The 24945-nt window shown below is 45.5% G+C and overlaps 1 protein-coding gene across 7 annotated transcripts in view; it reads left to right on the plus strand.

Moving 5' to 3' along the window:
- LOC140425220 (protein PALS2-like) overlaps nucleotides 1-24945 on the plus strand; it is a 173179-nt gene that overhangs the window by 56951 nt on the left and 91283 nt on the right. The window contains exon 1 of one of the 7 annotated variants that reach the window (XM_072509275.1): nucleotides 7406-7535. The exons of 5 other annotated variants lie outside the window; for them this stretch is intronic. The gene's annotated coding sequence lies outside the window, so the exon portion shown is untranslated. Of the gene's footprint in view, nucleotides 1-7405; nucleotides 7536-24945 lie in introns of those variants that run through there. One more of the 7 variants, XM_072509276.1, reaches the window with a different exon arrangement.

Below are 24945 nucleotides of genomic sequence, written 5' to 3' on the forward strand. Positions count from 1 at the left end.
CCTGGGACCTCGACGTTGTGAAGCAGCAGGGCTAACCCACTGCTCCACCATGCTGGCCCCCCCGTTAACAATACTTGTTTGTTTTTCATGTCTATATGTGCCAGAAAGATGTTTTGAGTAATCTGAATGCATTTCAGTTTCCGTGTCTCCAAATTTTGGATTGGCTGGCTACACTAAGACAATGGCAGGCCTGAAGCCATATGAGTGACTGGATAAGCCAGTGACTGCAGGTAGATTATAGCCAAGATGATGTAACAACCAGCTTTTAATAGCCATTTTACTGTGGGATGGTGCTGAAGGATTTGTTTCTGACGTTTGAAGGGAATTAGTAATGTGTGGCTATATTGTTAGTACCAAGTGCTGTAATTTGCCTGTTTGATTCTCAAACTTGATTCAGTTGATTGTAACATGAATCCACAAAAGGCATTTTCATATTTATTAGAGTGAACCAAACATAGCTCAACATCCAGTTTGAAAGGGTGGAGAGTGGATCTAAAACTATAAGGGCAACTCTGTGGGCATGAAAGCTGAGCTAGGTGAAACAAGTATGGATATTAGGCCAGGGGATAGATCGATAGAGAAGCAATGGCAGACATTTAAGGGGATATTTCAGAATAAGTATAGTCCTGCTCTGGAGAACAATTCTGAAGGGAGGAGTCACCATCCATGGTAAACAAAAGAAGTTAGGGAGAGTATCGAACTTAAGGAAAAATCATACAAGTGCGCAAAAATGCATGGCAGGTCAGATGATTGGCCAAAATATAAAGAACAGAAAGTAACGAAAAGGTTAATCAGTAGAAAGAAATTAGAGTACGAGAGAAAGCTAGCTAGAAATGTAAAAACAGATAAGAGTTCTCTAGGTATTTAAAAAGGAACAGAGTAAATAAGGTGAGTGTTGCTCCTACAGAGAGGAGTTAATAGTAGATAATAAGGAAATGGCGAATTAAATGAACAAATATTTTGCTCCTATCTTTCTTTAGAGGATACAAGAAACATTCCAGTAATAGCTGTAAATTGGGAGGGGAGAGGAACTTGGTAAAACTACAATCGCTAGGGAAGTGGTACTGAGCAAACACCTGATGGGCTTCATCCTAGGGTCTTAAAAGAGGTGGCAAATGAGAGAGTAGATGTGTTGGTGTTAATTTTCCAATATTCGCGAGATTCTGTAAAGGTTCCATCAGACTGGTAAGTAGCTAATATAACCCCTCTATTTAAGAAGCGAGGGAAGCAGAAAACAATAGGCCAGTTAGCATGGCTGCTGTCGTGGGCAAGGTGTTAGAATCAATTATTAAAGAGGTTATAGATGCCCCCTCACAAGCTCAAGCTAACTGGGGAGAGTCAGCATGGTTTTATGAAAGGAAAATAGTGTTTAACCAATTTACTAGAATACTTTGAAGGAGCAGCATGTGCTGTGGATAGAGGGGAGCCTGTAGACATACAGTACTTAGATTTCCTGAAGGCGCCACATAAGGTGCCACATCATAGATTATTGCAGAAAATAAAAGCTCATAGTGCAGGAGGTAACACATGAGCATGGATTGGAAGTTTGTTGTTTGACAGAAAAGAGTGTATGCACAAATGGGCCTTTGACTGTCAGAATGTGACATGTGGAATCTTGCAGGGGGCTTCCTGGGGCCGAGACCTTTTTCAATTTTACATCAGTACTTTCGATGGGGGGAACAAAGGCATGGGAGCTAAATTTTAGACGGCACAAAGATAAAGATGGATAAGAAAGTATGTTGTAAAGAGGACATAAGGAGCTTGCAGAGGGGTGAGTGGGCAAACATCTGGCAGATAGAGTATAATAGGAGGAAATGTGAAGTTGGTCACCTTGGCAGGAAAAATAAAAAGGCAGAGTATTACTTAAATGGAGTGCAAAATGCCATGGTGCGGAGGGATCGTGCTGTTCTTGAGCACAAAAGATTAGTATGCAGTTGCAGCATGTAGTCAAGGATGCTAATGGAATGCTAGCCTTTATTATGAGAGGAATTGGACATAAGTAAGGATCTTATGCTTCAGTATACTGGGCCTTTTTGTGAGACTCCATTTCGGATACTGTGTGCAGTTTTGGTCTTCTTATTTAAGAATGTTAATGTATTGGAGGTGGTTCAGAGGTTTACTAGATCGATATCTGGAATGAGCAGGTTGGATTATAGATTGGAAAAGCTGGACTTTTTGCCACTAGTAGAATGAGGAGTGACTTTACAGTGGGCTAAACAGCTGGCTTGTAATGCAGAACAAGGGTAGCAGCGCGAGTTCAATTCCCGTATCGGCCTGCCTGAACAGGCGGCGGAATGTGGCGACTAGGGGCTTTTCACAGTAACTTCATTGAAGCGTACTTGTGACAACAAATGATTATTATTATTGATTGACGTATACAAGATCTCGAACGGTATTGACGAGGTAGACCTTGAAAGGAGATTTACTTTTATGGGTGAGTCCAGAACAAGAAGGCACTGTTTTAAAATTAGGGGTCTCCCTTTTAGGAGCAAGAAGAGGAGAAATTGGGCGCGATTCAATAAAAAAATTTCTGTGCGGTAGTGAGTGGGAACTGCTAGAGGTCCTCTGGTTCCTCCCAGGCATCCAACCCCTGCTAGTCTGGCGCCTCCTTGTCATCCTCATCCTTCCTCCCCCTCTGAGGTGGTCGCATGTTCCCCCTCCTCCACGTCTAGCACATCGCCCCAATACTGTACCAGTTAAGGAGAACACAGCTGACCAACACAAAGCGGGCGACCCTCTGGGGCACCATCGGAACCGCATTTTGAACAGACCGATGCGCCGCTCAATGGCAGACCAGGTGGTCTCAAGGGCCCCATTGTACCGGGTCTCCGCATAGGTCACTGGCCTCCGTTCTGGAGTCATTTGCCAGATCCTAAGCAGATACCCCATACCTCCCAAGAACCAACATGATCTTAAGGTGGTGGCTGCACACGAGCTGGACTTTCATGGAGTGGAACCCCTTCCTGTAAATGTAGGACACTCCCTGATGGCTCGGTGAGTGCAAGGCGACACGTGAAGTCTATCAAACCCTGGACCTGGGGCATGTCGGCAATGCCAGAGAATCATGCTGCCCAGGCATCTTGTTGGGTTTGGTTCGTGTCAAAGTTGATAAAGGTTTCTACCTGGGCAAACAGGGCCTCCGAGACCTGTCGGATGCACCTGTGTGCTGCAGCTTAAGAGATGTCACACAAGTTCACACTCCAGCCCTGGAATGATCCTGAGGAATAGAAATTCAGGGCTGGCCACCAAGAAAGGGGGGCCTCCTCCACGTGGTGCTAAGTCTACAAGGATGTGGCATGGGTGCCACACTGTCTGCTTGTTGAGGCGGAGCCTCCTGCGGCACACTCTGCCCATTTTCTTGAAAGACCAGCGATGCTTGTACATCCTGGGCAGTCGCGGACCTCCCCATCTGGGCCTCCCTCTGGTCTGATGGGTGGCCAGGTCCTTTGTGAGAGGCAGTGTCCTGAACATGAGCTGCCGCATCTAGTCTCTGTTGATGCTGCTGCCGCCTTCTGGCTTCTCGGCCTGCCAGCAGCACCACTAGGTTTAGCGGAGTCCAAAATATCATCCATACCATTCAATATCTGTAACGAATTGGGAGAGTGTGTGAGACTGACGTCACCCCCCCCCCCCAAAACCTGGCATGCCCTGCCCACGCACAACCAGGTGCAGCAGGGACCCTGCTCACCGGACCCCACAGCCTGCACCCCCAGATAACCGCACATAACGTTACCTGGACCGGACGCAGGTTCCCTCCCTATTGCACTCATCCATTCTCCAGCTGCGGACATGTCCCGGGGCTGGGGTCCATCTCCTGTGTGTGTGGATGTTGGCTGCTGCGTCTGTGGTGTTGCTTACCGCAGTGTTCAGGCACAGTGCCCAGGCATCACGGTTGATTGGGATGCTGGGCAATATCTCCCACATGCTCATGGCACGCCCACCCACTGGAATCCACTTGGGATGTGTGAAGTGCTCACTTAACCACGATTGCCAACTCCCTTCAGCCTTCAGCTGCACAGCAAGAGGCCGCCAGGGTCAGTGGGAGTTATGGGTGGTCAGTAGGGCAGGCAGGCAGGGGCCCAGCAGAGACCCCCCCCACACTCCAACCAGTTGTCCCACCCCCTCTGAGCACCGGGGCAGCAACCACAGCGCCCTGGGCTCTTTGCCAGTGAGTGAAGATGGCTACTCACCTTCTCGGCTCCCCGCAGCAGCCAATCCGCCTGGTTCATGTTTTTAAAAAGGAGTACTAATCGACGCCAGCGTGAACACATGCTGGGGAGGCTATTGGATATGGAGTGGTTCCCATTAATTGTATGGGAATCGATCTTGAGTAGTGATTAGTGATTTCTAGCCATGCTATGGCGGGGTCCCAATTTCGCCTATTGGAGCCGGCCGGTTGCATCGCTAACGGTTTGGCACCCGACATGGTTCTCGTTTTTGGCGCCTCCCGCTATTTACCAGCCTTGTCTCGTTCGCGTGCAGTGAGGCTACTGAATCGCGCCTGTTGTTTCTCCGAAGGTTGCATGACTTTGGAACTCTCTGCCTCAGAAAGTGTGGATGTGGGTTCACTGAATTATTTTAAGGCTGGGTAGATAGACTCCTGTTAGGTAAGGGAATCAAAGGTTATCAGGGGTAGATGGGAATGTGAAACTCAACGCATACTGATTCGCCATGATTGTATTGAATGGCGAAGCAGACTCAAGGGCTGAATAGCCTACTTTTATTTTCTATCTTCGTACATTCAACACCTAAATAGAGCATAATTTTATCCACTAGATACAAGGCAGGTAAAGTCGAGGTCAATTTCCAAGAGCAATTCTGCTTTCCCAGGAGAAATCTAGTGTAAAAATCCACAAATATAACAGGATTTTACAGGATTGTGTTCTGGTGAATGTGGCTGTATTATTACAGGATACTTTGGTTCTTTAATGTTTTTAACTTGAACTTCAAATTTGCATCCAACTGCAACTCTGAAAACTCTCCGTGCTGAATTAGTGCTACAAATATTTTTTGTCCCTTAAACTTGAGGCATCTCAATCCAGCCACCGGAAAAATTATCCAGTCATTGTTGTTTATTGGAACCTGCTGTGTTTACCTGCAAAGCAAGTGATTACCGTAGAAAACAAATAAATTGGTGTAAAGTGCTTAGGAATGTCCTAAAGGTGTGAATGGCGTACATAAATATACTTCTGAAATCTCTCTCTTTTAATGGAAAAACTGGAGCTTGTATCATAATAAAAACAAAAAATGCTGCATGAACTCAGCAAGTCTGGCATCATCTGTAGAGAGAGAAAAACAGAGTTAATGTTTTGAGTCTGTATGACTCCCCTTCAGAGCTGAAATGGGGTATAAATATGATGGATTACATTGCTGGAAAGGGGGGTGGAGAAGGTGGAGCAAAATTGAAGGTCAGGGAAAAGCCAGAGCTACGGAGATATTGACAAAGATGCCATGGACACAAGACCAAGGGAGTGTTAAGGGTAGTGTTAAGGACTACCGGTGCTGATAGTGGCATAAAGGTAAGGTAGGAGAGTTTGTTAATAGGAGAATAAAGGTCACCGCTCGGTGAAAGCAAAACTAAAGAACAAGTGACAGTTGGCCCTGTGGGGGAGGGGGATTTGTCTAGAGGCAAACCAAAAAAAGGGTCAAGATGGAGAGGCAAGTTCATGGTCTAATGTTGTTTAACTCCGTGTTAAGTTCAGTGCCTAATCAGAGGATGAGGTAATGCTCCTTTGCGTTGGGCTTCACTGGAACATTGCAGCGAGCGAAGGACAGATATGTGGGCATGAGAGCAAGGTGGTGAGTTGGGGTCATGCTTGTGGATTGAGCAAGGGTATTCTGCAAAGCTTGTATCATCAGGTGTACCTGGAGCGTGATTCATCTTTTAATATCTTGTTTCCAGTTACAAGCAAACAACATGAAATGAAGACGTTGGGCATGATTGTGCCAATCTGATTCCAATCTTGGATATAACGGCAGGCTGTAAAACCATGAATTTTGTCATCAAATGTGTTTGAAAGCTATTTTTCTGTCTAATTTATTTATTAGCTATACTATCAGAGATGTTCTGAATTTTGTTTTAACTCTGTTTTGTAGTAGAAAAAAATGTAGTGTAAAAAAAATCCCTGGATCAATGGGGAGTGGGCAATGGGAGCAATGTATTACAAAACATGTCCATCCCTTCAGACCCAGTTATAAATCTGATCCACACTGATCTAGTTCTTCTTGCTTTTAAGGAAACTCCTGGGAATCATTAGTTCATCTTGTTGTTGGTCAACTTGAGATGGCATGACAAAAACTAACTGCAAGTCCCATATAGAATTAAGGGAATATAGGCTGTGGTTTATATGTTCGGTTCTTCAACTCAATAAATGTGATTTGAAAATCCACATTTTCTATTGTGTATGCTGGTTTAAAAGCCATTTTCTCTATAGTACAAGCTGGGTTTCAGCCAATGACTAAATAATTTTTCAATTTAAAAAAATATTTTCCAGCTCCATAACTTATTGAGGTTGCGGAAGCATTTTTGTAGGCCCTCACAAACAGAAAACATTTTGAACACTTTCCAATCTGATTAATTTTTAACTGCCTGAGGGAAATTTCAGTTCAAGCGATGGGTATGTTCTGGAAGTGGAAACAATTGGCTGGCATTATCTTTTGTGAATGAGTGGGTTAATTATCTCAAACATGTGCCACAGTAGAATATTTTGCAGGACAGAAGAGTATGCACCTGTCAGCATTTTATCTCTCAGTAATTGAACTATGAAGGCACCAAAAATGTAAAACAAAAAGCTGGAATTTTCTCTGGGCACTTCAAAGAGAGTGCGGGTCGTGCGGCATGTGTCAGAACGGTTGCCAAATTGCGGTGTGTGTTGGGCCTCGGCGCCGAATTTCGAGTCCGTCTTGTGTAAAATCATAGTTATAGGGTCGCACTCAGATCTGAAGAGTGAAATTAAGGTAAAGTTTTCTTCAATTTCAAGATTTCAGCTGAGAAACAGAATAAGTCAGCGCTCGACTGAAGGAACGCGATCAGTGCAGCAAAGAAAGGGGCCTAAATCGAAATTGTTGCCCTGAATTGGTTGTTGAGTTATTTTGTTGAAAAATTATGGCTTGTAAGTACCTCTCTAACTTTCCTCATGGTCGAGCAGGAGGTTTAACTGCTGTGTTTCATGCACCGACAGATTTATGTGAAATGTCATTGTGACAGGATTTTGGGTTTGAATCCAGTCACAAACCTGGTTGTGATGCCTTGTGGCCCCAGCTGTCACGTGACCTGCCAGGGGATGAGCTCATAATTACCCCAAATGTAGCTGTGGATTGGGTGATTGACACAAAATCCTCTTTTTCACTGGGGCTGGCTTGGTCACACTCTCCTTTGATTCACAAGGGTGTGCCATCAAATCCCACTCCAGAATCTGTGTGTAGCAAGCAAGGCTGACACTCCAGGACAGTACTGAGAGAGTGCTGCACTACTGATGGTGCTGCCCTTCAAAAGAGGTGTTAAACCGAGGTCCCGTCCACCTTCTTATTCTGTCGTAAGTGATTCTAGGTCACTGTGCTGAAGACACACGAGCAGTGCGCTTATCGCCCTGAGCACTGGCTGGTATTTACCTGGGAATGCAGCTTTGATAGGATACTTTAGTTCTCTGCAGCATTTACTGGGAGCTGGCTTGTGTGTGGAATTCTAGTTTAGGGCCAGAGATTGTCAATATTGCGAAGACTAATGGTCTCAACAATAGGAAGGCACGTCGTTTCTGTTCCCTCCAGATTTTTTTTCTTTGTGAAGAGGGGATGGAGGAAATAATTTTAGCAGGCAACATGGCCAGACTGGGTAAGAATTTGAAACAGAAGTAAACTATTCTTCCTGTGACGCGATTTAACCATTGCATTGCACCCAGCGTGGATCTGTGTGCGGCGGTTAAATAGCAGGAAAGGCCAGGCACAAGTCAATTTGCTAACTAATCCCCCCCTCCCGATGGCAAGTTCCAGATCACCCCAAATATGGCGAGCATATCATTAATCCTCATTTGCATTAATTTCCATCTCATTAGCGAGATTGAAGTTGAATGCGGTGGCCTCCTAGGAATTAAGCGATTCCCCAGCAAGAAATCACATGGCCATTGTTTCGTACTCCTTTTTAAAAACATGAAGCTGGTGCAATGGCTGCTGAGGGAAACTGAGGTGGTGAGTAGCCATTTCCATTTCCCGGCATGCAGCCTTCAAGCTAACTTTAAATATCATGGATACTCATAACCGGGGGCACCTACAGCTGCTGCCTATCTGTCTTATCAAACGCTTCCAAGACAGAACCCTGCTCTTGGTTCTAGGCTGAAGGTCACTTTAACTCCCTTTGACTGTGAGCAGCCCGTAGCGTCACAGCTGAAGGCTATTGCTAATGAGGAATTGGCTCTGTTAGTTATGAGAGCACTTCCCAGTTGTATGTTGTGTTTGCTGATTGCTCCTGCAGGTGGCTGCAGAACCTGGAGTTTGTTGTTGCTGTTTCCTTCCTTTTCTGTAGCCAGAAAGAATAAGTGATACGTGGACTGTTACATAGTTGATTTTCAAATCTTTGTTACTGTTGACTGTTTAATAAACAAATTATTCTCCAGTGGTGCTGTAGGTTGTGTTTGCTGATTGCTCCTGCTGGTACCTGCAAATGCCTGAAGGCCGTGTGTAAGTTTGCTGCCATGTCATTTTTGCTTTTGTGGCCTGGAGTAAGGAAAGGGAGGATGTAAGATGACCTGCTGCCAGCGCTAGAGATGGGGAAAGGGGTGCTTCTCTCTTCTGGTGTGCTCTGCGTCTGTGCAACTTTTTCCTTGTTGAGTCTACTGCTGGAAACTGCAGGAGGGAGAGAGGGGGGCGGATTGATTCAAATGAGCAACTTGATGGAGGCGTTGAAGAAATGATTTTGCAGATTGTTGATGACTTGTTGCACTGTTGACTGTTCAATGGTTACTGCCGAGAGGGCGTGTGTTTGTTTTCTGCCGTCTCTTTTGCTCCTCTGGCCTGGAGTGAGGAAAGGGAGGATGTAAGATGACCTGCTGCCGGTGTTGGAGAATGAGAAGAGGTGCTGTTTCTCTCTTTGGCGTGCTCTGCGCAGGTGTGACTTTCCAATTTAGTACTCCTTTTGTGTGGCCCCTTGTTTCGCACTTTAACTGATCACTGTTTCTCGATGTACCATTTTGTCAATGTACTCTGTCGATTTATTCTTTATTTGTCTACTATGTATGTACTGTGTACATTCCCTTGGCTGCAGAAAAATACTTTTTACAGTACTTCGGTGCATGTGACAATAAATCCAATCAAATTAATGTGACTTTTCACTGTTGAGAGTCGAGAGCTGGGAGCCGCGAGGCGGATTGATCCGAATGTGGAATTTGATGAAAAGTGTTGAAGAAATGCTTTTGCGGATTGCTGTTGACTCGATTGTACTCTTGACGGTTTGATGTTTATGTAGAACATACAGTGCAGGAGGCCATCCGGCCCATCGAGTCTGCACCGACCCACTTAAGCCGTCACTTCCACCCTATCTCCATAACCCACCCTAACCTTTTTTGGACACTAAGGGCAATTTAGCATGGTCAATCCACCTAACCTGCACGTCTTTGGACTGTGGGAAGAAACTGGAGCACCCGGAGGAAACCCACGCAGACACTGGGAGAACGTGCAGACTCCGCACAGACAGTGACCCAGCAGAGAATCGAACCTGGGACCCTGGCGCTGTGAAGCCACCGTGCTAACCACTGTGTTACCGTGCTGCCCAATATGAACTCCTGCATCTTTGTCTCTCTTTGACAGTCATCCAGACTCGGAACGTTAGCTCCCTTTTCTCTCCACAGATGCTGTCAAACCTGCTGAGATTGTCCAGTATTTTCTGTTTTTGTTTCAGATTCCAGCATCCGCAGTAATTTGTTTTTACTGCATCTTTGACTTGTGCCGATATTTTATAGCGAAAATGTTTGTATGTATGGCGGCAAGGTGCCTTTTCCTCGTTGGTTAGTCTGATGTATAGACTTTTTGAATAAAGGTCCTGTTGACCGTTTAATAAACAAACTATTCTCGAGTGGCTTCTCCTGGATTCATGCGCCATGACTCAGATGATGATTAGTGCATCTCATTTCAAGCAAACTTTGAAGCCTGAACAGTTTGCCTGAATTCAAGAAGCGTCAGCACCATAGAGGCAGCAGCCAACAATCAAACACTCCAGACTGGGCTTCAGCACTGGGGATATCCTCCGGACCAGAGGGTAAGTGTGGGGATCAGGAGAGGGCACCTGAGCACGGTCTCCCTAATGTTCCTGCCAGGGGTCTGTGGTCTAGGGACTCCTGATGTGGCTGGGGGTGAGAGTGCAGAGTTGAGGTTTACCAGCACAACTGGCTTGGTGGATGGCACTCTGAGAGAGGGCAGGACACATAAGGGTGGGGGAGGCTTGGTGGATTTGAGGGCCCAGGGGTGAAGCCCTAGCTGATTTTTGGTCTCTCCTCCAATTTCTTTTAAAAAAAATAAATATATATTTGTTAAGATTTTTAACACAATTTTTTTTCACACTTACAAACAAACCCCCCCCCCCCCCCCCCGTAACAAATTGAAAGAAAGCGCACATAGCAAGACATAAACATGGTAAAACGATATGTTACAGAACTTTGTACATTGGATTCCTCCCGTACATGTCAGTTTTCCAGATCCTTCATGTATTTCTTGCTCAAATACCCCCCAGACCCCCCCCCCCCCCCCCCCAGGTTGCTGCTGCTGCTGACCGACCTTCATCTAACGCTCTCCAATTTCTTACAGAAAGAACAGTATGGCTGATTATGTTGGTCCCGGAGAGGCAGCCCTCATAGTACTGGTGGGAGCCCAGGTGGCCAGATGCCGGAGAAGGCAGCAAAGTCGACGCAGGTTGGAGGTGGCACCCCATGTGCAGGGGGCCGCTGCACACCCTGAAGACTCGGCTGCCTGCCAGGCTGAGGAGGAACCGAGGAGATGCCATCGATGGCCCAAGGTGTCCAGGCGTTGTTGATCTTTTGAGGAGATGATGGACAGCATATGCCGCAGGAGACTCTGTCTTAATAAAGTGACAGTGCCATGTTCTTGCAAACTTGGCATCTCATGGAGGAGGAGGACACCTGCTCCCGGAGGTTGTGAAGGTCACCACAGCCTTGAACTTGTGTGCAGCTGGATCATTCCAGGGCTCGAACTGGGACTTGTGTGGCATTTCCCAAGCTACAGCCCACAAGTGCATCCGTGAGGTCACAGATGCCTGGGCATCGGATTATATCAAATTTAAGCTGGACCAGCCACAACAAGATGCCCAGGCTGCATGGTTCTCCACCATTGGCAGGATGCCCCAGGTCCAGGGGGTGATTGATGGCACGCAAGTCATCTTGCGTGTCCTGGGCATCAGGCATTCATTAACAGGAAGGGATTCCACTACCTGAATGTTTAACTCGTGTGCAACCACCACCTCTGGATCATGCACATGTGAGTATGCTTCCCAGGAAGCGTGCAAAACAACTACATCCAGGGACACTCTGAGAAGATGGGTTGACAGTAGCAATGACTGCGACCTTGTCTAGGGACTTGGAGTTCATGAGTTTCATCGTGTGGCCAACCTCGTTGGCAGCAGCAGCTCGTGGAGAGTATGTTTAAGCAATGCCATACCCTGTGCAGGGTGCACAGTGCCTTCTGTAGCCTGGACCAGTGAGGTCAGGCTCTGGGGACTGATGACCATGGAGTACGTGAGCCAAGGACACTGAACAGGATACTGGTTCCCGTGGTTCAGCAGTAGCTGGGGGGGTGGGGGGAGACCAGCTACATCCCAGCAGAAGCCTTTCTTAAGCTGGCAAGAAAAGCCACAAAGTGGGAAGGGTGTTGGAGAGGAGGATGCAGGTTTCATGTAAATTGCAGCATCCACGTCATTTGTGGTTTGCCCGACCCCTCTGACAGAGGAGACATCTGTGATGTCGGTCTCTGAGAAATGCAGGAAGTGCAGTCACGAGAGGGGCCCTAATGGGTCCAGCATGATGAGACTGATGCCATGGTTCTCAAAGGTGCAAAATCAAAGACGTGAGGAGGCTTCCTCCATCACTTCTGAAGCAACAAGGGAAGCATTGAGTGTCAAAGTGCAAGGCACCATGTTGTGTAGAGCACAAACTGGGCCACTGCAGCATCTTCTTTATGTTGAGTATAAGTAATTTCAATAATAATGCAAATAAAGCCCACATTTTTATAATGGCTAGCATGCTCTTTGTAGTTCAATATAAAACCGCATTTATGATGTGCATGGATATTAGCAGATTTTCACTGGTGCTAGTGGAAACTGCAACTAACTGACAGAAAGATTGAGAAGATGACGCGTGGTTGATCTCCTAATGCAAGCTTAGACTTAGTGTGCCTGGCATGTGTTCAGTTGTTTGGTGAGCCGTGTCCCTTGGCTAAACCTTCGCCGAATCAGTAGAATCCTTGCAACAGTAGCATCGGAAAGGGAGCCCCAACACCTTGCCTTTCCAGCCCACCCTCATCATCTGCAGACTCTCCTCTGATTCCCAGGCCCCTCTCCTGTCCTGCTCCTTCTCAACCGCAGATGAGATGGGGCCCTCCTGGTGTTCTGCTTCTTTGAGCATCACTTCCCTTTGCTGGCCATGTTGTGCAGCATGCTGTACGTCATCACCATGGGAGACACCCTGGCAGGTGAGTATTGTAATAAGCCACCAGGGATATCCAGGCAATAAGTGCATCTAATGGCACTGAGGGGCCATTTAAGTAGGGGGTGGGGAATCCAATTGTGTACCTCGAGGCTGGATGGAAGACCTGTCAAAGTCTTGGCTAATGTAGTATGAATGAATCATGGCAGCTGTCAGGAATGTGTGCAAATGCATGGAGGAAGTTTTTGCTTTGGTCATATACCATTTTGAATGAATGGTATGTCTTCCAGTTTATGAATCTGTCAGGTCTCTCATTTGGCATCCTGATGGCCACATGGATGCAGTTTTGGGGCACAGTGGTTAGCACTGTTGCCCCAGAACCCGAATTTGATTATGACCTTGGGTTTCCTCCAGGTGCTCTGGTTTCCTACCACAGTCTAAATATGTGCTGGTTAGGTGGATTGGCAATGCTGAATTGCCCCTTAAAGTTCAAAGGTTTGGTGGAGTTACAGGGATAGGGCGGGGGAGAGGGATCGGGTGCTCGTTCAGAGATCGATGTAGACTCGATGGGCCAAATGGCCCCCTTCTGCACTGTATGGATTTTATGGATAATACCCTACCCTTGAGGGAATCCGGTGACCCTCTGCGATTAGGTGGCTGTATTTGTGTGGAACTTGAAGTGGTTGCCTAACTTCACAGAGGGCATCTGTAACTGGGAGGGTACGCTGGTGTGCACCCAACTACGCGATCCCTTAGAGGTCTACAGCTGAGCCCCGAAGGATCCTGACATGAATAAATTCTGTGCTACTGGCAGAGCTGTTGTGAGTGGTGAGAGGTGAGGGCCTCTATGTCCATCACCATCTACCTGGACAGTCAGTCTCCACCTGCATCAGCACTTGGTCAGGTAAAGGTGCCCAGGGACCCGCCCACACATCACTGGCTGTTTCTGTGTTGCCTCGATGCTTGAATGTATGAGGGAGCCAGACCCATTTCCAGCTGTACTCTTTTTGTTGGCTGTTTTATTGAGCCTGGCAGAATGCCAGGATGCCACTTTGGAGGCAGTTGTGAACACAGCTCCTGAGGTGACAAGGACCGTATCCTCCCTCCCCCCCCCCGCCCTCTTTCTTGTGAAACTCGTACGTTCAAGCAAAGTTCTGAAGATTTTAAGACATTAAAGTAATTGATATTAAAGTTGCACAAATTGTGCTTGCGCGTCTGTCTTGTCTCCTGTAGTGTTCACAACTCGACTGCAGATATGGTTCTGCAGGGCATTGATGACGATGGCAGAATTTCTAAACTCAGCATTTTAACGGTGCCGTCAACTTCCAAAGCAGTGCAAGCGGGGTTGCCCGCCAAGTCTCTTTCCCGCTCAGCAGAAAATGGTTGAAGATGGAAACAAAGGCAAGATTTCTGCTGTCACCACCCAGCAGCCATTTTCTTTTAAAATCCCCACTCCACAGTCGTACTGTTTTTAGGACTGAAAAATCATAGCCCCCAGAGCTTACTATGTGTCGAATAAATAAATATTTGATCCTAATGTTGCACAAACTCTCAACAGAGCACAGCTCTTCTCGCTTTATTTAAATTTTGCTAAATCTACTTTTCCCTAATCGTGCCTGATCGGTAGCAAAGAGTCCAAGACTGTTTTGGAAGGTTGATGGATTTCAGGCGAGGTCTGTATACCTCCTGGTTGGAGCTAAGGAAGATGGCTTCTGTTTGACTAGCATTTTACTGGGGAACCCTTCTGGCTTTTCTTTTCTTCGTACACATTCAGATTCATCATGAACCAACAGCGCTAAAACAAATTATCTGGTCTATTTTTTCCATTGTGGCTTGTGGGACCTTCTGGTATGTAAATATGTGCACTTGCATAGATTACAACAGTTTATTGGCTGTACCTTGCTTTCGATCCTGAGGATGTAAAAGTAATGCTATGTAAATGCTATCTCTTTGTTTGTTCCTTCCTTCCAGATTTTGAAGCAGGCATTTTGATATTTAAATATTTTGAACAGAAAACAAAATAATAGTGCTGCTGGAACTCTGAAACTAAAACACTAAGTTTGGAAACTCGTTTGTGGAAAGGCCAAATGCTTAGTGTGTGTAAAGAGCAGCTCGCCATGCTTCATTCATGAGCTGCAGGAAAGATTGGCTAATTTGCATTCAGATTTACTCCACAGATGTTGCCTGACCAACCCAACTTGAGTTTTCCAGAATTTGTGTTTGTTGTAAAAAAAAAAAGTTTGACCTGTGACATGTGTCCATTCCGTTTTCCCTTCTCTCCACCACCAGCACACCCAGAGGGGTTGCCAATCTATTAAGTTTATTTAACTGCCCTGCCTAGCCCTAGCCTCCTCACCCACACACACAGCATTTCTCACTTGCCCATGGTCATCTATCTCCCTGTCATCTGGCACAGTTTCATTCTAACGTACATATGGGTTTATTTTCTGAACAATCTACTTGAGAAGCACCAAATATTACAATTTGGTGCTGTGAGTAGTAAATAACAGCATGATCTGAACTGAATGATCACAACTTTACTTCACACTTACATTGTTGCGATAAACAGGAAGCTAAGCTTTAAGGAGACTTGGCTGCAGTGAAAATTCACATTTAGATTTGAAACCATCATACTGAGAATAGAAAATTGGCTCTGGAGGTTGAATCCTGGAACCCTACAGCGCAGAAGGAGGTTATTCGGCCCATCGAGTCCACACTGGCCCTCTGAAAGAGCACTCTACGGAGGCACATTCCCCTGCAATCTCATAACCCACCTAACCGTTGCACACTTAAGGGCCAATTTAACATGGTCAATCAACCTAACCTGCACATCTTTGGACTGTGGGAGGAAACCGGAGCACCAGGAGGAAACCCATGCAGAAACGGGGAGAAATGCAAACTCCACACAGTTACCCAAGGCTGGAATTGAGCCCTGGTCTTGTGTAGCAGTAGTGCTCGTCACAGTGCCACCCCCTTCACTTTTAGCCAAATATCCTCGGTGTTCCTGTGGCACCAGGCTACGTTTATTCTTTAGCCCTCCTTCACAAAGGGGTGGCACGGCAGCACAGTGGTTAGCACTGTTGCCTCACCGTGCCAGGGACCCGGGTTCAATTCTGACCACCAGCAACTGTCAAGTGGAGTTTGCATGTTATTTGCAGTGGGGAAAGTGCTGCTTCCAGGTATAGTCAGAGCAGAATACGCCGTGATAGTTATCTCCAACCACGTTACGTGAATGTGAAGTTGGTGACGGGCTGTGCCCGGCATCCCACATGAAGGTTGCACATGGACCTGCTGGCCGATAAGGTCTACTGCCAAAACATATTACAAGCCATAGGCGAGTATGTTACAAATAACCAGAACAGGTAAATCTCACCTTCCATGTTCTGGGAGGTACTAAAGGCGGTTATTAGGGGAGAGATTATAGCCTACAAGGCACATAGAGACAGGGAAGAGAGGGTGGCCAGGCAACAACTGATCGACTCCATCCTGGAGGTCGACAGAAAATACTCCGAGGCTCTGACCATTGAGCTTCTGGTGGAGAGGGAAATGCTACCACTGGACTTTTAGCTGCTATCCATCAGGAAAGCAGTGTACCAAACTTCACCAGACATGGGGGACCTTCTATCAGCACGGGAAAAAGGCTGGCCGCCTATTGGCTCACCAGCTGAGAAAGCAGGCAGAAACGAGGGAGCTAGTGCAGGTAAAGGATAGTAGCGGTCGACTGGTAATCGAGTAAAATAATAATCTTTATTATCACAAGTAGGCTTACATTAACACTGCAATGAAGTTGTGTTCCTTGTGTCTTAATAACCGTCGTCTTGAAGTTGAAGTAGATGCTTTATTATGAGTTTGTTTTCTCTTCAGTGCTTAACTTTAAGTTACATTTGAGCTGCCTGTCTGTCTTGCTACCAGTTCCCGTTCCTGTGAAGGGTCCTGACTTTCTGTTCGTGTTTTTATATCTCCCGTGCTCCCTCTAGTGATTAATAATAGTCCAATCTTAATAAAAACATTTATGAGTCCAAATTTGATGAATTTGTTCATTGAGTTTTTTTCTTTTTTGTTGTTGACGTGGTGATATTGATATTGCAACTCCGTTGTGAATGTTGTCGGTGTTCTTGTTTTTTTTAAGTAACCAACAAGTCATCCCGAGGTGTTTGAATGGTCGAACCACTGATGTTGACTGACATGGACTTTTTTCTGTGCTTGTGATATCGATTTAGTGTGTCATCTGTCTTGGAAGCTGGTGTGCTTGCTTGTTCTGGAACAAATGTGAATTTGTGCGATTCGTTGTCATGCCATGGCATGTTTGTAGGCTCGTCATTGTTTTGCGTTGTGCTGTGGCATTGTCCTTCATGTGCAGAGTTATACCATTTTGTACAGGTTGTTGTTTCATTGTTGTTTCTGTCTTTGCTGTTTTCATTGTCGTTCTTGTTGTTTCTGTTTTTGTTTTCGTCGTTGTTCTTGTCGTGCTTGTTGTCTTTGTTATGTTTCTTGTTTTTGTTGTGCTTGCAGTTTTTGCTGTTGTTCTTGTTTCTGCAGTGCTTCTTGTGGTTTTTGTTTTTCTTGTTGCGCTCAATGAGTGTTCCGTGTGGATAATTTGCGTAATTGGTGCGAGTGTCCTTTGTGGTATCTGTTACGTTGAGTGTTTTGTCTCGAGAATGGTCTGATGTTGCATTGATGTTGGTGACATCAGTCATTTGTGGTGAATTTGATTCCTCTTCTTTGCTTTGTTGGTGCTCCTCTTCTGGAGTCAAAATCTTCCCGATTTCATTTTGTTGTGGTCTCTCTGGACTTTTGGTAGCCCTACTCTGTGCTTCTGTACAGACGAGCTGCGATCTGTCAGTATCGCTGCGATCCTGCACCTCTTGTATGTCAAGTGTGATCACATTGTCACTGTTTTTGCATGCAGTGGGTAGACGTACATTGTCTTCTTCCTGATTATGTGAGCTTGGTAGACTTTCATACTCTGCTTGTGGTTGCTCAGATACGGTGGGTAGACTTTCATGGTCTTGGGTGTTCGCAATGGAGTGTTTGTTTGCTTCCATTTTTGAGTCTGTCAACGAACTGCCCATGGAGGCTTACGTCGCTCCCTCTGTGGAGTATTTCATTGCTCTTTCTGTGGAGTCTTTCATTGCTCTTTCTGTGGAGTCGTGCAGTGTTCTCTCTGTGGAGTCAATCTGTGCTCTCAACGGAGTCGTTCTGTGCTCTTTGTGTGGCGTTGTCTTCTTCTTGGGTATTGCTGTCATCCAATGTCTCGATGATCTGCTATGGCATCATGGTATTGGATTCATCAACCATGAGTAGAGTCGTGTTGAGCTTTGCAACCGTGTTGCTGATGCTGTGATCAGCATATCCGAATAATTCAGTATTGCCTGGGTAGTATTGTTCGAAAAACAAATCATCTGTTTTTGTTTCGGATATGGTATCGTTCTCCATCTTTTTTTGTTTCGCATTTGTTATCATTCTCTTCACTTTGGGTGGTGCAGACTGCTTGTTCCAGGGTGTTGTTAAAGTTAGCTTCCACTGTTGGTATAAGTTCAGGCATTGTTCTGTCTTTTGAGGAAAGAAAACTGGGTTTTACAGCTTTAAGTTTCTTGTTTTCAATTTTCGGGCATTTCTCCTTTAAGTGGGCGTGGTCCGGGTCCTCTGACGTCGTGACGTTCGTGACGTCATGTGTAGGGCTCGATTTCGCAAGCGCAAATCGATCTTCCTTGACAATGCGTTTTTTTGGAAACTGCGCATGCGAGGCTTGCGCATGCGCAGAACCATCTTCGAATGGTGCAATCTTTTCTTTGAACTGGGCATGCGCACATCGATCTTCCTTTACAGTGCGCTTTTTTTGTCCACTGCGCATGTGCGGCTTTGGTTTCCTGCGCATGCGCAGACGCAGATTTTCGTCTTTTGTTGCCCGCAGACTGTACAATGTGCTTAGACGCCATTTTGCAGTGGATTACAGCGTTTTTGCTTAGTAAGACATTAAAGTTACTTTTTTTCTTTCGATCTGGACTTTTCAATCGTGATTTTCAGAGTTAATCCTTTCTGTTCTGGTTTTGATTGTTTGAGTTTTCCATCACTCATTCCCTGTGCAATTAGTTCTCTGGGCATTGAATGTTTTAAAGCAGCATTGTTACTGATGTTACAGTAATCTTCAAACTTTTTCAGTATTACTTCTAATTTCGTGCTGTCTTCACCTTTCAAGTATTTAAAGCAATTATAGATTTTTCTAGCTTTCTGTCCCGCTGTTGTGAGTAGCAGCGCTATTTTTGTTTCGTCAGACACTGCTTTCATATCATTTGCTGCGATACATATCTCGAACATTTGTTTAAAGCTTTTCCATTTATTACTTAAATTACCGGTTGTTTCCAGCTGCGGTGGAGGTCCAAATTGCAGTAAATCAGCGAAGTCTTCCAACGTCTTTCTTGCCATTTTGGTCTTTCTGTGTCTGCAGCTTGTGTAATCTTATCGTAAGCTTTCTGAAGCCAGTCCTGGTACCTTGTGTCTTAATAACACTTGTAGTCGTGAAGTTGAAGTAGATGCTTTATTGTGAATTTGTTTTCTCTTCAGTGCTTAACTTTAAGTTACATTTGAGCTGCCTGTCTGTGTCTTGCTACCAGCTCCCGTTCCTGTGAAGTGTCCTGACTTCCTGTTTGTATATTTATACCTCCCGTGCTCCCTCTCATGATTGCTCAGTTGTATTGCATCTACATTGACCCCTTGCTTAATATACACAGATATACAGATCACCACAGAAGTTACTGTGAAAAGCAACACGTTTGAGACATTCTACCAAGGGCTGTACACCTCCGATCCTCCCGACGGGGATGGGGAGATGAAACGGTTCCTTGATGGACTGGATATGCCAGTTGTGGGGGACGATAGGTGGGGGAAGCTGGAAGCACCAGCAGGAATGGACGAGATCAGCTCCATGCAGGCTGGGAAGACGCCGGGACCCGACGGGTTCCCGGTAGACTTCTATAAATAATTTGCATCAGTCCTGGCCCCGCATCTGCGGGACATGTTCGCAGACTCGCTCGTGTTATGGGCCAGGATTTAGAGAACCCCAAAATGTATCATAGAGTTCACCTGACCACAACTTTTAATAGATTGTGGTATGAGGAGCACATGGCCCACTCTACAGGTGTGGTACAGCAGAAATGGAAAAGTTTTTTTAAGCAAAACAATGTTTATTCTATGAACTCAAGTTAACCTTTATAAAACATACAGTGAACATCTTAGCAACCATTAATTCAAATACAACCCCCAAAGATTACAACACAAAGTAAACCTTTAAGCTTTCCTTTTTAACATCCATACGACTTAAAAACAAAACCTTTTATAAGAAGCACATCAGGTTAAAGTCACTACTGAAAACATTTATAATTCTGAATTCACCAAATGATCACGAGATGGTCTTTTCATGGCAGAGAGAACAGCAGTGCACCTGCTTGGTCTGGCTTCAGCTCCAACACTGAAAACGAAATTAAAACATGCAGAACTGCATACCAGAGTAGGCAACTAACTGAACATCAGGTGGATGTTGAATGTCATAATGACCCCATCCGGGAGAGAACACCAGAGGTTAACATGTCCTTGGATGCAAAAAAGAGCCGTGCCCGTGAGTGGCAATCTTCTGGGTATTGGACCAGCCAGTCCTCCATACGGTGAAGAGGGCTGACGCCCTGACTTTTGCTTCCCTAATCGCACGCCGGAGAATCCTGCTCGGCTGGTGATCGGCAGCGCAGCCCACAGCTGCGGACTGGTTGGCAGACTTGGAGGAATTTCTCCACCTGGAGAAGATCAAGTATGCCATCCAAGGATCGGACGAGGGCTTCCACAAAGCGTGGGGGAGGGGGGAGGGGGGGGGGGGCGGTGGAAAGGGAGAGACCAGAGCATGCCTCCAACAGGGGATGGGGGTGGGGGGAACTGCTTGTAAAAACTGTTGTACGTAAGATATGAACTGGCTTGTAAATATCAGACACATTTGAGCTGCATGTCAAACTGTTGTACTGTTAAAGTTGAAAACGACAATAAACATATTTTAAAAAAGGAATATGGGAGCAGGAGTAGACCATTTGGCTCCTTTCACCTGCTGCACCATTTCAGTATGGTCATGGCTGATCCTCTATCTCCGTGCCATGCCTCCGCTCTTTCCCATATCCTTTGGTGCCTTCTGAGTCTAGAAATCTATCCATTTCCTCCTTCAAAATATTCAATTATTTGGCCTCCACAGGTTCATCATCCCGAGTTTAAAAAAAATTCTCCTCATCTCAGCCCTAAATGGCCGACCCCACACCCTGGCACTGTGACCCCTTGTTCTAGATCCCCAGCCTGCGGGAATGTCATCCCTGAATCCAGTCCGGCCAGCTCTGTCATAATTTTATACGTTTCAATGAGATCTCCTCCTATTCTTTTAAATTCCAGTGTCTTGAAGTGTCCTCTCCAGATTGAAATGGGCTCCACTGTCTAATGGGCAGGCACTTCTGCTCAAAATGGTGCATTGCCTCTAGCATGGACAGGGAAAGAAGGTCATCTTAACTCATTGTACTTTGAGGATCAGCTGTTGTCCCCAATGATAGTTTAATGGAGCTGATTCTGGTAATGATAGTTGAAAATCAGTTTGCTACTGTGTGAATATAGAATCTTTCATCTGGCAGCTTCTGGGAAGGAAGACCATGGTGAACTTGTAATTCCTGTGTCGAGTTCAGAGTGCAGTAGGGTCAGAGTATCTCTGAGCTATCCTGAAATAGTGACTTATTGAGTTCATGTCCATTTGATTCTTACAAAGTATAAACAGTTGCGAGTAGATTGTGACAAAGATCGCTTTATATTATGCATATTGTGTAAGCTTTGTAATCTTTCAGAATGTTATGTCCATTTTTAAACATTTTTTCAGACCAAGTATCAGCCAAAGTTCTTCTCTCATGGTGGATATTCTCATCACAAAGAATGCCTGTCCTTGATGATAGGATGAACAGTTGGACTTTATTCTTTACAGCATTTTAAATCATAAAATCGTAGAATTAACAGTGCAGAAGGAGGCCATTCGGCAGATTAAGTCTGCACCGGCTCTTGGAAAGGGCACAGCACTTAAGCCCATACCTCCACCCTATCCCCGTAACCCAGTAACCCCACCCAACCGTTTTGGACTCTTAAGGGCAATTTAGCATGGCCAATCCACCTATACTGCACATCTTTGGACTGTGGGAGGAAACCAGAGCACCCAGAGGAAACCCATGCAAACCCGAGGAGAACGTGCAGACTCCGTACAGTCACCCAAGCTAAATTCTTTTTTGTTTATAAATTTAGAGCACCCAATTAAGGGGCAATTTAGCGCGGCCAATCCACTTAACCTGCACACCTTTGGGTTGTGGGGGTGAAATCCACACAAATACTGGGAGAATGTGCAAACACCACACGGACAGGGGGCCGGGATCGAACCTGGGTCCTCAGTGCCGTAGGCAGCAGTGCTAACCACTGCACCACCGTGCGCCCTTTTAATGCTAAGTTCTACTCCTGTGTTGGAACCTTCAAAGGGTTTTGTACTTGAAATGTGTAATATGTAGTACTGCTTTATAGACAACACATTGATTTGTCACAGATATGATGGAGCTGACCTTGTTGCGAGAATTAAACAGATGACAAATTGCAGCTGAAGCAAAAGCTAACGACAATCTTCTCAGGAAAAATGCTCTGAGTTAATCAGCTTCCAGATGAAATGTAATTGTGCTGTCTCAGCAGGATGTCGGCTCCCTACCAGTAATAACAGATGCCGCTATCCGGCTGGTTGTAGCAGCGACGGTGCAAGTAGTTACACAGGTGATTGCAGTAGGACTTCACATCATTTAAAATACTTTGATTCCTTTTTGATTGTGTTTCAGGCCTTGCAATGCAATCTTGCAGGATTTATTATTCCGAAATTGATGCCTCAAGAATTACCAATCGTAAATTTGATCTGTTAAGTTTAAGATTGTTCTTTCTTAGCTACTTTTTGAATCCAGGAGTGTAATTTAAATCACATACAGCCAATTTACTTGGTCATCCCTGTCTAACTTGCCATTATCCTCATGGCGGGTGGCCTTCTTTCTCTCCTGATTGTCTGGGGTATCTTTGTCTCTCGGTCAGAGAGTGTCTTAACCCTTCGTGTCTCGGTGTTTTTCTTTTGTGTGGTCTTTCCCATGCATTTTCCATCGAGCACGTATTCCTTGAATGCGTTCTGGTGCACAAGATCTTTCTGCATTTGGAAAGACTAGAAAAAGATTTCCCAACTCAATGCAGGAACGCACTGTGGAATCTAGTGTGGTAGGATGTGACAATTTCAGATTTGCAGCTTTTGTGTATTTAGAGTCATAGAATTTACAGTGCAGAAGGAGGCCATTCGGCCCATCGAGTCTGCGCCGGCTCTTGGAAAGAGCACCCTACCCAAGGTCCACACCTCCACCCTATCCCCATAACCCAGTAACCCCACCCAACACTAAGGGCAATTTTGGACACTAAGGGAAATTTATCACGGCCAATCCACCTAACCTGCACATCTTTGGACTGTGGGAGGAAACCGGAGCACCCGGAGGAAACCCACGCACACACTGGGAGGATGTGCAGACTCCGCACAGACAGTGACCCAAGCCGTAATCGAACCTGGGACCCTGGAGCTGTGAAGCAATTGTGCTATCCACAATGCTACCGTGCTACCGTATGGTTGGAAGCTTTATGTAACAGCTGTGACAAAAATATTCCATCAAAAGCCACAGTTTCTGAGACATCCTGGGGCCTCCAGGTAAAAACCTTCGATTAAATTTACTCATTGACTTGTCTTTTAATCACCTTTTGTAAATTTTTGATGAGAAATGTAGTTTGAAACCTTTGTTTGGACAGTAGTAACTTAATGGTCTTCATTACGGAACTAGTTTTATATTATAGTTATTAACTGAATTTAAAATCCACAAGCTGCCATTTGGCGTTTGAACCCATGTGTCTGGAGTATTAACCTTAGTCCAGTGACACTCCGAGTGCACCACATAGCCCCAAAGCCAAAATTACACAGTATTCCATTTCTTTCACCAGCTCTCAAAAACCCATCACATTTCTGACATCGTTAACAGCATTTTTGTAATAGAGGATGCAGCACAGAAAGAAGCCTTTTGGCCCACTGTGTTGGCCATCAAACACCTACCTATTCTAATCCCATTATCCAGCAGTTGGTCAGTTGTGGCCTTGTATGCCATGGTGTTTCAAGTTCTCATTTAAATGTTTCTTCAATGTTGAGGGTTCCTGTCTCTGACACCCATTCAGACAGTGAGTTCCAGATACCCACCACCCTCTGGGTGAAAAAGATTTCCTCAAATCCACCTATAAATCTCCTTGCCTTAATCTATGCCCCCTGGTTATTGACCCCTTTATGCCCTCATAATAATAATCATAATCTTTATTGTCACAAGTAGGCTTACAATAACAATGCAATGAAGTTACTGTGAAAAGCCCCTAGACGCCATATTCCAGCGCCTTTTCGGGTACACGGAGGGAGAATTCAGAATGTCCAAATTACCTAACATCACATCTTTCGGGACTTGTGGGTGGAAGGAAACCTGAGCACCCGGAGGAAACCCACGCAGACACCTTGATGAGGTCCTGCCTCTGCCTTTTCTGTTCTAAGGAAAACAACCCCAGCCTATCCAGCCTCTTTTCGTAACTGAAATGCTCCAGCCAAGGCAAAACCCTGGTGAATCTCCTCTCCACCCTCTGGTGCAGTCACATCCTTCACATAGTGTGGCGACCAGAACTGTGCACGCTACTCTGTGGCCTAACAGCTCCATCATGACCTCCCTGCTCTTATATTCTATGCCTCGCTGAAAGTATCCCATTTACCTTCTTAACCACCTTATCTAGCTGTCCTGCCAAAAATCAGGGATTCTTGGACATGCACCCAAGGCCCCTCTGTACATCTTAGCATCCGACTGTTCATTGGATTTTCACTTGTTAGTTCTCCCAAAATACATCACCTCACACTTTTTAGGGTTAAATTCCATTTCCCACTGATCTGCCCATTTGACCAGCCGATCCTGTAATCTAAGGCTTTCCTTTTCACTATTTGCCACACCCTAATTTGCATGCCATCTGTTAACTTACTGAGCATACCCCCCACATTCACCTCCAAATCATTAATGTACACTAGATTCAGCAAGGCACCTAGGACTGATCCCTGCGGTAGACCACTGGACATAAGCTTCCAGTCGCAAAAACAACCATCGACCATTATCCTCCACTAAGCCAGATTTGGATCCAATTTTCCAAATTGCTCTGGATCCCA

This window comes from Scyliorhinus torazame, chromosome 6 (genome assembly GCF_047496885.1).
Source record: "Scyliorhinus torazame isolate Kashiwa2021f chromosome 6, sScyTor2.1, whole genome shotgun sequence".
In the NCBI taxonomy this organism is placed as follows: Eukaryota; Metazoa; Chordata; class Chondrichthyes; order Carcharhiniformes; family Scyliorhinidae; genus Scyliorhinus; species Scyliorhinus torazame.